The 12,882-nt window shown below is 47.7% G+C and overlaps 3 protein-coding genes across 3 annotated transcripts in view; 1 reads left to right on the top strand and 2 right to left on the bottom strand.

Moving 5' to 3' along the window:
* LOC126561385 (uncharacterized) overlaps positions 1-12,882 on the bottom strand; it is a 390,544-nt gene that overhangs the window by 82,397 nt on the left and 295,265 nt on the right. The window lies entirely within an intron of this gene.
* Positions 1-12,882, bottom strand: part of LOC126557212 (cytoplasmic dynein 1 light intermediate chain 2) — a 367,651-nt gene that overhangs the window by 114,848 nt on the left and 239,921 nt on the right. The window lies entirely within an intron of this gene.
* The window catches only part of LOC126562509 (uncharacterized), a 301,387-nt gene that overhangs the window by 178,047 nt on the left and 110,458 nt on the right, over positions 1-12,882 (top strand). The window lies entirely within an intron of this gene.

Below are 12,882 nucleotides of genomic sequence, written 5' to 3'. Positions count from 1 at the left end.
TGGCGAGCGTGTCCATGTTTCGGTGATGGCCACAGAACCACAATCGACGGGTCAGATCCCCCGAGAGAAGGTTAAAAGGATTCCAATTCCTTCAACGATGAGCACAACAAAAAGAAGGGACAAGGTCCAGGATGCTTTCTTTCACTGTGCAGAAAATCTAAGCACAAAATAAAAAGGACACACACACACTTCTGGTGTGTCTTTTTTTTTTCGTTTGTTCGCCTAGTTCGACTCCTTCCGCGATGCTCAAGCACTGCATGCAGGGTTGGTGGTGCAAAGAATAATGAAAGGAAATAAAAATGAACAGCCAAAATTGTAAATTGGGTTCAGCTTCTTGTACATTTTTCGCTCGAACCACCGCCACACCCGACTCCGACCCGTTTCGGGGGAAGAAAGTAAGAGGAAAACAAAAAAACAAACAGAGGGGGCAGACGACCCGAAATTGTAAATGGTTTCAGCAACACAGACAAGGATGGACGGAAAATGATCCATCTCGCAACGGGCGGTACCACATTCCTTTAGCATATTGTTACCACCCTTCCCCCCACCCCCTCTCCCTTCTGTTCCCTTTCTTGCTGCTACAGCCAGCTTATGACCATTATCCTTTATCATAAATAGTTAAATGTTTCTCATCCAGAAAGAGACCGAGCGAAAGAGAGAGAGAGAGAGAGAGATAGAAGAGCGAAAAAAAGTTCTAACACCAGAGGGCACCAGAGAAACCGAACCGCCGAGGACGATCGGAGCGGAAGTACACACACACACACACACACAACAGCAAGATGCTGAACAAGATGAAAAGCGGAACGAATGAAAGGAACGTGTGTTCCGTTACAGTAAATGAAATACGAAGAGAAAAGTCCACCGAGGGGGTGGGGGGGGGGGGGTTGCTTTTCTTGTTGGTGCCTGTAAGTCGTCGACCAACCAGCGACAACAGAGAGAGAGAGAAAAAAAATTCGAAGGAGTTCAACAACAACAACAACAAAAAAAACCTTTCCCTTTAGAAAGGTCAAGAAAGGAGGAAATGATGCGAGATGCGTAGGAGGGAAAATATGAAATAAAATAGCGCCTCGGGAAGGACTCGGATACTGCAACCGGGGGGAGTGCAAGAAGAAAAATAAATGCAACTAAATCACACATACCATAGAGAGATAGAGACTTCTGTCAAGAAGGTAACGGGGCCGAGGGGGAGGTTAAGAAGGGGGGGGGGGGGGGGGGGAGAGAAAGGTGGTAATACGGACGATACTGCTACTTCTTTGCCGATACGGTGGAGGCAAATGACGTTGGTGAAATATTACTGTACAGTCTCTCTCTCTCTTTCTCTCTCTCTCTCTCTCTCTCTCAGTCTCTTCCGGTATTAGATGAGAAGGAAAAAAGGGCATATGTGATTGTGTACGGCATTGTCGATTCGTTCTTGATCGTGTACCGGAGATTTTGGGGCTTGTGTTTGGGTAGTTTGATTGGAACTGAATCCCACGTAGCACCACGTCCCTGCTTGGCAGAAATTTGTTCCCAGCGGGTGAATAACGAGACACTACAACTAGGATCTCGTTAAGGGAAGAGGAGCTTGAGCGTAATAGATTTACAGCGCATTCAACAGTATGTGGGGTAGGTGAAGACAGTTAGCATCGGTAGAAGAATAAGGACTGAAAAGGACATTTTTTCGCACGTGGATTTAATGGTTTTTAAGGTTGATTTATCCGAGCGGCATTTGTCCGGCAAATCACGTATAGAACGCACTCATTTCGACCATCATTTCTGGGTTCCACAGAAGCTTTCAGGCATTTGTATTTGGCGCGGGCTGCATAGCATTCCACAGCAGTGCCGCTGATGCACTAGCAGCGTAGTCCACTTTCACCCTCGAGAAGTGCATGGTTAACGCATGGTGCCAGGGACTAACTGAGTAAGGCTGATGATCTGAACCTCAAGCAGACACCTCAACAGTGTCCTTCTCGTTCAGTAGGACATAACCCCACTAAGGGCTTGCAGATGTTTGATCGAGTTCGTTGGAAAGGACAAGTCCTTGACGCATTTAAACAGCGCCAAACCAAGTGCGAAGAAATCTCCCTAATGCCGGTTGGAGGGCTTATTTTTTCTTTGAAGCGCCAAAATGTATGCAAACCGTATTATAAAAGTAAATCTTTTCTTATTCCCTTCCTTTCGAATCGTATTTTTATTTACGCTAAATCGTCAATAGGAATAGATTTCAAATTTCAAGTGATATCCTGTTTCTTCATATCCCACGAAGGGATACCTAGAAGCCGTCCTAGATCTCATCCTATCATCCTGAAGTATATTATACTTCATCAAACTGTAAAAGCAACATTAAACATTGAAGCGAGGTATATTTCTTTCGCTCATTCTCGCACGCCCAACTTTAAGCGCTATTTTAAAAGTCAACAGACACGCAAGAGCGCTGGGCCAAAAACTGTACGACAGCGAGCAGCTAGAATGGAATGTTACCCTACGGTCTTTGCAATCCGTGCGCAGTGTGTATGGCACAATGGTGACACAGCTGGAGTAGTGTTGGGAAATTTGTTGAAAAAAAAGCCAGGAACGGAACGGAGCTGGTTTCGGTTGCAAAAGGAACGGAGTGCGGACCTAGGGGGGGGTGCAAAAGAACCGGTGTCGAAATTTGAAAACCTTGTGATAAAGTGTGCTGCCCACAATTTTTCCTTTACTACGACATCGGGACAGTGTTTGAAATGGCGTCGAAAATGGAAAGGAGCGGAACTGTTTCTGCTAGGTACGTACCGGAACCGGCCAACACTATGCTGGTGGGGTCGCACGGTTCATGTCTCGATTATTTCTTTAGCGGAAAAGTTCCCCAAACGCTTCCCCCCGTCGATGCCTGAGCCATGGTGAAGAAGTTCCCATCAATCCTGCCGAAGCGGGCGAGCACTCGGCAGCTCCGTGCAGGCGCTATGTGCTACGCTCGCTATCTCTCGCTCCGTCCCTTGCCCGCTAACAACGAGCAAGGGACGGTTGGTTCCGCATCGATTCCGGTGCGATGTTTTTATTACAGATTTTGCCGATCTTAATGATCCTGATTATGTGTGTTTTACTGCTACTGCTGCTTCGTCTCGTGCAATGCAAAGGTTGCTTCTTTTTTTTCTTTTCTTCCTACTATCTCTCGGTCTCGCTTCGTTTTTTTCGTGTGGCGACGAGTATGGCACACTTCTGAGGAGGGGTTTGTTTTTTTTTTGCCTTGGTAGGATGCTCAAAAACGGAAGGTAAGTCATCAGGAGGGTTTGCCGGTGATGGAGAGGAGAAGCTGTGAGCATCATCTTGATATTGGCATCCCTTCACACTCGTGCTAAACCCTGCACCAGCCGCTCCGTTGATGATGTTCCCGCACCCGTACTCCACCGAGCATCAAGGAACCGAAGCTATCTCGGCACGCCGTGGCGCGGTTGGTGCGTTGGACGACGCTTGGCGCGCGGCTGCATTCCTTGGCGGCATTCCATTCCACGGCAAAGGATACACACGCTTATCGCACAACCGGGGAATGTTGCGACTCTACGCCACATCCTCCTACCAAAGCACTAAGCATCCCGGGTGTGCCCAGGGATGCCTGGGCGGGACCGCGGGCCAAAATTTGCTGAAGAAAAATGTTTGAACATTAAATATTTGCCTGCCTCGCCTCGTTGGCTGCTATGTATTTTTCGGTTGACGGCTATACGCTATGCTGGGATGCGGGTGAGGGTTGGCAAAACCCTGGCAAAACACGCTTCTTACCGCGCGAGGTTCATCAACGCGCTCACGCGAAACGAAGTGTTGGTTGAGGGTTGTTGCAGTTGTGTGAATCCGACCCCATCCGACCGTGCGGATGTCGGCGGCAGGTAGCTCGGTGCGCGGTAGAAGAAGTTTCGCGTATTTCTTTTATTATTATTATGATTGTGTATCCCAGAATCAGGCCCAAACCACACTCTGACAAACCGTCAAGATGCGTCGTCACTCCCGCCATTCTTCGTGGTGGCTTCACATCTTCAATAGCTTTAAAACTAAGTACGTATCGGGAGCACTTTTTTTCTTTGCCTGTGATTTTAGCTTCGTAACACGTTTAAGACTGGGTGCGGGAGTTATTTATTTTGTTTTACGGGTCACGAACTCCACGGTCGGTGAGAAAGTTTCCGAAGTTGCTGAAGTGACCGGAGGGTTTCGGTTTCGGGGAAGTCACCAGTCCAATATCCATGAGTGCTGCCGAGATTGGCCGTCCGCAAGTATTTGCTTTCCTGTTCATCATTCGGACCAATTGATCGATTGGACGACCAAGTCTCAGACTGTGTGTCAACTGTGGGATGATTTTACCTCGTAACCATCCTGGGTATATGGGCGATATGGGAGAATCGATTTCGGTGCAGTATTTGTGAGATGATTTGATTTTTTTCCCTCTCTTTTTCCCACACACACACACACACGGGTGGTTGCAAAATTGCATCCAAAACACCTGCGGACATTGTGGAGCGATAACGAGCACTCAGGAGGCACTCTGGAGGGATGCAAGAGTCTTCTGATTAAAGAATTTCACTCAAAACCGTGGCCGTGAATAGTGTAGGAAAGTTCGGAAACAAAACCAACGCCGGTGGAAGCCCTAACAGCGTGAGAATGACATCTGTCGCAGCATCTGCAAACAATCTGCGAAAGTAAAATATTATCTTATTGGATTTATTACAACCAGCACCCCAAGGCCACCCCCTGTCCCTGGCTAAGCATCCTACGCCGCCTAATGATATTCATTCGCCCAAGAGATTGCCTATTGCAAGATGATGGCGAAACACATTTTTGATGTCATACCCACCGACCTGGGCCAGTCAAACTTCAAAGAGCCAAGAATATAAATCCGCTCCCTCCCGAGCAAGCGGCGAAAAGTGTGAATGTAATTAAGCAGGGTGCTGTTTAACACTGTCATCAGTCAGTTTAAAGTCGTTCGCATCATTCCAGCTGCGATTAATGGTTGCCTTGCAGCGACAAGCGAAGAAGGAGCTCAGGAGATGATATAATTCGGTGGAATAATTTACAACCATTCTTCTCGCTGCTCCCTTCAACCTCACCTCGGGCCAGCTCGTTCAGCCGGGTAAGTTGAGTTCGGTTTTTTTTTGGCTTCGCCCGTTACGCCGCAACAGCAAACTAAGATCGGTGCCAGCGTGGCGTGACGCGTCGAGTGAAGTCAAGCTTTACTTAGGCACAACCGGAGGAACTCTGCTCCAGACTCTTGAAGCGAGCAGGATATTTAGTTAAACGAAAACCGACTCATCAAGAAGAGATGAAGTGGCCAAGCGAGCTGGAAGAAGCGTGATGGCTGTGAGAGATTAGCCGACATCCAGACAACCAGTGCTGAAGGGAAGCAGTGTGCCAGAGAGTACCCCCGTTCCGGATGCTTTTGCACCCACATCTTTTCCGCCGATAGTTGGCGAAATAATAAAACTACCAAACAGCACCACACGACGTGACGCTGGACGTAACGAATGTGTTTGTAGATTGTCCACAAGTCCGGGCGAGAAATTTATTTGCCCTTCACGGCACGGAGGTTAGCGTGTAGGTGCGCTGGTGGGTGGCGAGATGTAAACCGGATTCTGCTTTTTTTTTGTCCGTGTCCTTTTTCTTCTTCTTCTTCTTTTTTGCACGCTTTCCCTGTAGGAAGTCCGAACCACAAAGATCATTCAGACACAAGGGAGGGGATGTGTGCCAGCAGCAATTGGGGAAAGCAAATTTAACGCGACTGCTGGCTTCGGTGCGAATATCTGGCTACATTCGCAAGGGTGTTTCTCGTCAGAAGTTCGTGCAGACCGGAACCCCGTATAATCAGTAGCCAGGGTATCTCTTGTGCTTTTGCTGGTAGGGGACGGGACCGAGCACCGGAGGGGGCGTACGAGATATGCCAAAGGGAAGGAAAAACTATCAGCAGTTTCATACGCCGGAGGAACTTGCTTTGTCCGGGGGGCGGGGATGATGAAATTTATCGCCCTCTTTACACCGTCTCTTTCTCTCTCACCACTCTTTCCGGTTTTAAACGGACTGATGTCATTTATGTCGTCCAGGGTTTCGGTGAACGAAACGAATCGGTTTCGGGTGTGCTCGTGTTCCGGGTGTACTTAGCGTCCGTAATCCATCCGTCCTCGGAACCCTTGGATCTGGACAAACACAGCACTCGATTGCCCGCCGTCCCGGGAACCGTGTGATCCGGCCCGCCGACAGAATGCTGGAAGATGAGCCACCGCATCGTAGGACTACCTTCGACAGGGGGATTACGAACTTGCTCTTGCACGATCGACGATGGCCCGTGTGTCGATATCAGTGCCGGACAAAACAACCGGATTAGCCCACCACCCGCACACACACACAGCAATCGATACCCCCTTTCCCCACACGGGAAAGGTAAATTCGAGATTTGCCCCGACCTTTTTGTGCACGGGGTGGAATACTTTTCGATTAAAAAGTTTTCGCACCTTAGCTACACAGCCATCAGCCGATTGGACGTTTGGCTCGTCCTCGATGGTGCCATATTCCGGGTGGATCAGGGATCCGGATTAATCTTGCTGTTTTCGCTTCGGTCTTCCATTTTTTTGTCTTTTGCTTCGTTGCTGTTGTTGGTCCAGCAGTTGGTTGTATCTATTCTTTCACCTACAAATGATTAAAGAATGCGATAAATTAGAAAACAACCTTTAGAGAACCGCACGGAAGGAAAGATGGCGCACCGCGGTGGGTGGGCTGTAAGGGTAGCTAGCCGTGCACCGGAAATGAAAGGTTTGTGGCGTTCGGAAGCTCGCTCACGACACATCACTCGTTACAGTGCCTTTTTTTTTGCTGGTGCCGAAGGATTAGGTCCAAATGGAAATGGCTGACTTCCTTCCTTTGCAACGCGACACTAACTACTGCGCGCGCTTTGGGAAGAAGTTGTCTGTTTCCCTGTTTTCCAATTAATTCTTGTGCTGTTTTTGTCTCTCATTTTCTTTTTGAAGGAAGCATCTTTTTTAAAATGCGTAAATGATATAATTCGGCTCAAAAAACGCGGCTTGCGATGACATCGGGAAATGGCAGTAAAGCAACAACGAGGAAAAAAAAACCCCAGCCCATAAAGAAAACGGAAATAAACGCTGGTTAACGCTTCGGAAGATGAGACCTTGCAGCGTTATTAGATTCTGCAGGGTTTATGTCAAATGCATATGGTTCGTATTGCTTCCCCGACCACAAACTGCTGTGCCTGCTGTGACTGTCGCTAGGGCAATTCTAGATTCAGAGGTAATAAGCTCAGTCCTACAGATCCGCCTCGGTGTGAAAAAAAAAAAATCACAAAATATAGTTTTGCTCGGCTTTTTGCATAACTTAAGGGGTTTTTTTGTGTTGTTGACGATTGTAAATAGTTTTTTTTTATTCTTCCCTTGTCTGCGTTATATTTATATCCAAAAAACTTGTTCGAATAAAAACTTTTTTTCATTCGAAAGGTTGATGAAGGAACCTGGAGGTTAGTCTCCACCGTAGGTTTTACCATGACAAAAAGGAGACCTTGAAGTCCTTGAGCACGAATCCTAGACTGGATAAGGATTGTTGGAATATGGGATATCCGGTATCTACAACAGATTAGTGGTTAGAGACACATTAAGACTAACTGAGATGTCCTCCGCAGGCTTCATTGTACAACATCTTTAACGACTAGAATTGGTGACTAATACTGGTAACAATTCCACCACCGCTTGCTTCTAATGACAGGCAAGGAAATTCTGTGGGGAGTTCTTATCTTTCGATTTAATTACAAAACCGCTCTCCCTTCCAGCTACCAAGCAGTAAGCCTTGCCGAACATTATTAATTGTTTTCTATCGCTTTTCTGCCCCAGCTTCAACGCTACCTCCCACACGCAGAGATCGATATAAAGTTTCTTTTGCTCTGTTATTTTTTTTGTAGGGGGGGGGGGGGGGGGGGGCGAATCTGCTATAGTTGGCGCCCAAGCTGCAAGTTGCAAAATTCATAATGCGGCCGGTGTAGCAGCAGCAGTCGAACGGTTTCATTTCAATCCGAGCTGTCCGAAGAAGCTAGCAATCGCGCCCAGTTATGATAAAGAAGAAAAAAATATAACACCAAGAGGGATGGAGCGAACGAGAGTGCACGTGCAGAATGCTACATGCATATTATATACGTATCAAATATCGAAGGATTCGCAGCATTCACCAGTACTTACCCGGGGCTTAGAGGATTTCAATTTTCCAGCCAAAACGCAAACTCGTTGGCCGACCGAACCGTGGAGCCGAATGGTCTGTGGAGGGTTGGAATCGAGTGTGGGGGGAGTGAATTCAACGGGAAAGGGATACCCACCCTCTTCACGTTATGTGTGTGTGTGTGTGTGTGTGTGTGTGTGTGTGTATTTGAGAGGGTGTGTTTCGAAAAGGAAATTTAATATTCTCCATGTTACGCCATGGAAGCTGCCCGGGGCTTCGTACGAGATAGCGATATTATTTCTAGCATTTGGCACGATATCCTGCCCCGTTCACATATTACCACCATCGACACCCTTCTTCCTGAGTTTAAGTTTTCCTTTTACCATTTTTTGTGTGTGTGTGTGTGTGTGCTCGTAGTAGCACCTCTGTGCAGCATCAAAGGAGGATTCGTTTCGGGTTCGTCTGTGGTTGCAACGTTGGCACACACACACAACCGGTGGCGGGTAGCATCTTAATCGAACGGCGCATCAGGAGATGGGAAAGCAGAAGAAAATGAACGACATTTCAAAATCCCCTACATGGGAAAATGGGTTGAGAGAAAATGGCGCTACGGGAAGGGTGGATAAAATGATCGATTTGCCTGAGTATTTATGTTCATATGCTCGGCAGATCGGTTTGTTACCGCAACCGGGTGGGAAAAAAAGGGTACGAGAATCGATACCCAAAACTAGTTCCGAACGCTCTGACCTGCCCTGACCCCCCTTTGGCACAGTGAAGCTCAGTCCCGTAGAACATGGTGGGATCCGTGAAGTGCCAGACCAGATCGCTAATCTCTAGTAGCGAACGCTGGTCGTTGGCGAATTGTTTTGTGGTCTACATTAAAGTGATTGCGAATGCACCCGATTACGAATCATTGCTCCACGATGACTATTTTATGATGCCTCCACCCGCTAATGGTGGAGGACGACAATTAATGATGAACGATGAACCTTGCTTCATAAATATTTCAAACCAGTGACAGGCTTGCGGCGGGTAATTGAACAGTTGCTCTCGCAAAACATCGATTTCTTCGGGGCGCCTGCAAATATGCAACTCGCAAATCAAAGTTAGCTTATTGTTACTTCGTTAGCAGCACTTGGCAGCCATTACCTATACCAAAACCAAAACGACCTTTCCTACAGGGTTCCAGGACCCATCAACGATTGCAAAGGGATTGGGTTAAGTGAGTTAATCTTTTACTTTTGCTCGTTCGAGAGGCGTCTAGATGACAGTGAAGAGGTAAAACGGCAGAGAGAACAGCAACAAACAAACAAAAAATCCACAAACGAAAACAAATTTTACAACACCGATAAACAGCGTTTGTGAGGTTTGGGGTCGCCAGCAAAATAAGGTTTCATCGCATTCCAATACAAAATGGAGCTATCGAACCCTTTTTTTTCTCTTTTTTTCCTCCCTCCCTGAAATTGGTCGATAATCTCGTTTCCTTACTCTTTACTACACAAGGCAGGAATAGAAAGGAAGGGGGAATCAAACTCCATTGATCATCGACATACAGCGAGCGTGTAGGTGGATGAGAAACAAGAACGAATAAAATAAAACGTTAGCACTTAACGTTTCACCGCACAACCGCCCCGATATCCCTTATCTTCCCTAACGCGAGGGGAAAAAAGGGTTATAGACGAGCAGGCAGAAGAAAACCAATAACTGGATAGTGTTGAAGCATCGAAAGGGGTCAAAATCGAGTTTTCCAGTGGATTGGATTTCACTATCACTCCCACGCAAACGGCTACTGCTGCTGCAAGCTGGTTAGAAACAGTGCTCTCGGTGGGCTCCACAAAAAAAAAAGGCAGCTCGACCCGTCAACCTTACGTGTGCCGTGTAGTCCTTTCCCAGTACGAAACCGGCAGTCAGGCACTTGAAGGGGTGCAGTAGGGATGTATGCTGAATGCGGGAGCTAACCGCAGGCCGCAAGGAAATTGATTTTGAACCACAAATCGTCAAAAATATTCACTCTCTCTCGGCGTATCGGAGGTTCATCCGTAGTGGCGAAGAAGATATGCTACGATGGCGCACTCCTCTGGGCCTGGGGGAGTCCTGAGAGATGAAGAGAGAGAGAGAGAGAGAGAGAGAGAGAGAGAGAGAGAGAGAGAGAGAGAGGGAGAGAAACAGATCGAGGAGCAATGTACAACCTCAAAATTGGATGCTTAAAATCAAAACATCACCAAGACTGTCACCTCACAGTGCGTTTTGCGGGGCAGAACAGTTGTTCAGCATATTTAGGCGTTACCCTTTTAACAGAAGTTGAATGCTTGCTGAAATCGATAGAACAGGGAACACAACATTCTCGGAACATTGTAGAAAATGATACATTCGCCAACCGTGGGGAGAAGGGGAAAGAAAAGAAAAAACCTCCCCTGCTCCCGTTTCCTGTCATTCGCACCGTCGTCGTCCGCCAGGTGCCTAATCGCGCGCAAGCAAGCGGCAGACGAAACGCGTTGGGGGCAACCCGGGGACGGGGTGGCAACATGGCCGGAAATGAGAAAACGGTATGTGCCGGTTTTACGGCGATGCCCGAAAAGTGAAGGTTTCGGGTGAAGGCATCCTTGCCGCTGCTGAATGTCATCGGAACGGTTGCTCGCCTAAATGCATGCTACCCGCACTGCATAAGATCGGTAGTTCTTATGCGGTGCTCTTTTCTGCCCGTAGGGTGCAACACACCGTATCAGCGTTACTCGTCGGTTGCATTTGTTGCATCACAACACCATTACTGCATTGTAAGTTCCATTTTAAAACAAAGAGCAGAGAGAGAGAGAGAGAAAACTATTAAGTAACACACACACACACACACACACATGCTCAATCGTTTTCAACTTACGGTAAGTTCAGCTCAATAGCTCGTGAGGATTTGTAAGCTCGAGGTTTCGTAGCTCCGAAAACCCGGAAGTCCCCTATGATTCATAGGGATGCCAGCGCAATGGCATCCAGCAGTGAGTGGGGTGCGATGTTGCTGGCCGACGAGATCGAGAAATGAAATTTATTTCGAGTAAATAAATTTCATCAGCAAACCTCGACCGTCAGCTGCAATACTGAACCGCACAAGGGGACACAGCGGCTACGCGCCATTGTACCGTGCCGGCCAAAAAACCATCCCGTTCGTTTGCCCTTGACCCTCTTTTTTTTTTTGCTGACGGCCCGCAAACGAGACTAGTGTGTGTGCGCGTTCAAATACTATAAGAAGCAAAGACTAGAAACAGAGCAGCAACAAAAAATCACATGAGTCAGTCGCCAGGGTACGGCGAATGTCCGAAGCGGTTGTATTGCCGCTACACTTCATTGGTGTAGTGTATCGTCGTAAATCAAGCCATTTTCCTATTTCTGCAGTTGCCCGTGCATTGGGTGTGGTGTACGGGGGAGACAGTACCTCCCCCCCCCCCCCCCCACGTATCCCGTCTCAACTGCTCCGAGGTATAATGCGATTGTTCGCAAAACGGTCTGGGCACACCAGTCACCACCGTCGACCACCAATCTCCCGCAAGTCCCGAATGGACAAAAAGGTTGTGTGATGTGATATTTCGGTGCGACCTGGACTCCGTACCGTCGCCCACTCTGCTATACTCGGTGTGTGTGTGTGTGTGTCATCGCTACACTTCATTTACTCCCGGAGCAGACAACCGGGACGACATTTCAGCAAAACCCGGCACGGAATAATGCATTAGCACTATATGCTGTAGTGTCTGTAGGGTCCGCTAGGAAAGGAATGTACCCCTAAACCCGGGTTTCGTCTACGCCTCAACTTTATCCTCGTGTTCGAGTTGGGAAGATGATTCCAGCATAGAGTACACGCGGCGTTTGAGGAACTCTTATCCTCCAACAAACAAAAAACGCCCTCTCCGGATCATTTCAGAATATCCGGAGGTTCCAGGTTTCGGTCGTTTTGTTTATTCAAAGTCAATTTCCTGCTTTTTAAATTAATACTCCCTGATCGGTGTGTTAACGATAGGGAGTTTTTTGGGAAGTACGGGGTAAGCCTCCATATCCGGACGATGGGACGATGGCCAGACAGGCTAGAAATTGGGAAAAAGATGCCACATTCTGAAGACGCCCGGACTGTTCAATGTGCTTCAGAGGAACGTGCAACGCTAAGGAATGTCCCAAGCAAACCCGCACAATGTAGTTTTGTGGATTTTGGACATTTGGACATGATCCCGGTGGTGTTTCAACTGCTAACCGGTGGTGGTGTAGGGTTGTATGTCCCCTAGAAAAGTTATGCAGCCGCCACCATCACCAACATGTCAACATGAAAAGAGAGGAGGGGGTGGGGGGGAGGTCAAAAGTAAATAGAATTGGGGACAAACACACACACACGCAAGCGAACTCTCTTCACAGCTTAGTGTGGTCAGACGAAAAAATGGCGATGAAGAACGACTATAGCAAGATGGCTGCAAAATTGAAAGCAACCGTAAGGAATTGCAACCGAACTCGTTCACGTGCACCGTTGTGCAAACCGTTTAATGATGGTGTTCGGGAGCTGGATAAGCAGCTTACCTTACCGGACAGAAAAGGGCGTAAAACGCGATCTACTTGTCCACTACTTCACTATCCCGAGATTCCCCGTTCGGCACAAAGTGTAACAAGATGCAGCTATTAAACCATCTTACCTTCATTCTACGGTGTTCTTGTGTCTTGGGAAACACCGGGCGAGTTGGAAGAGAGTGGATAGAAGGAACAAAA

This window comes from Anopheles maculipalpis, chromosome X, assembly GCF_943734695.1.
Source record: "Anopheles maculipalpis chromosome X, idAnoMacuDA_375_x, whole genome shotgun sequence".
Classification (NCBI taxonomy): Eukaryota; Metazoa; Arthropoda; class Insecta; order Diptera; family Culicidae; genus Anopheles; species Anopheles maculipalpis.
This window is presented reverse-complemented; position numbering and strand designations above follow the sequence as displayed.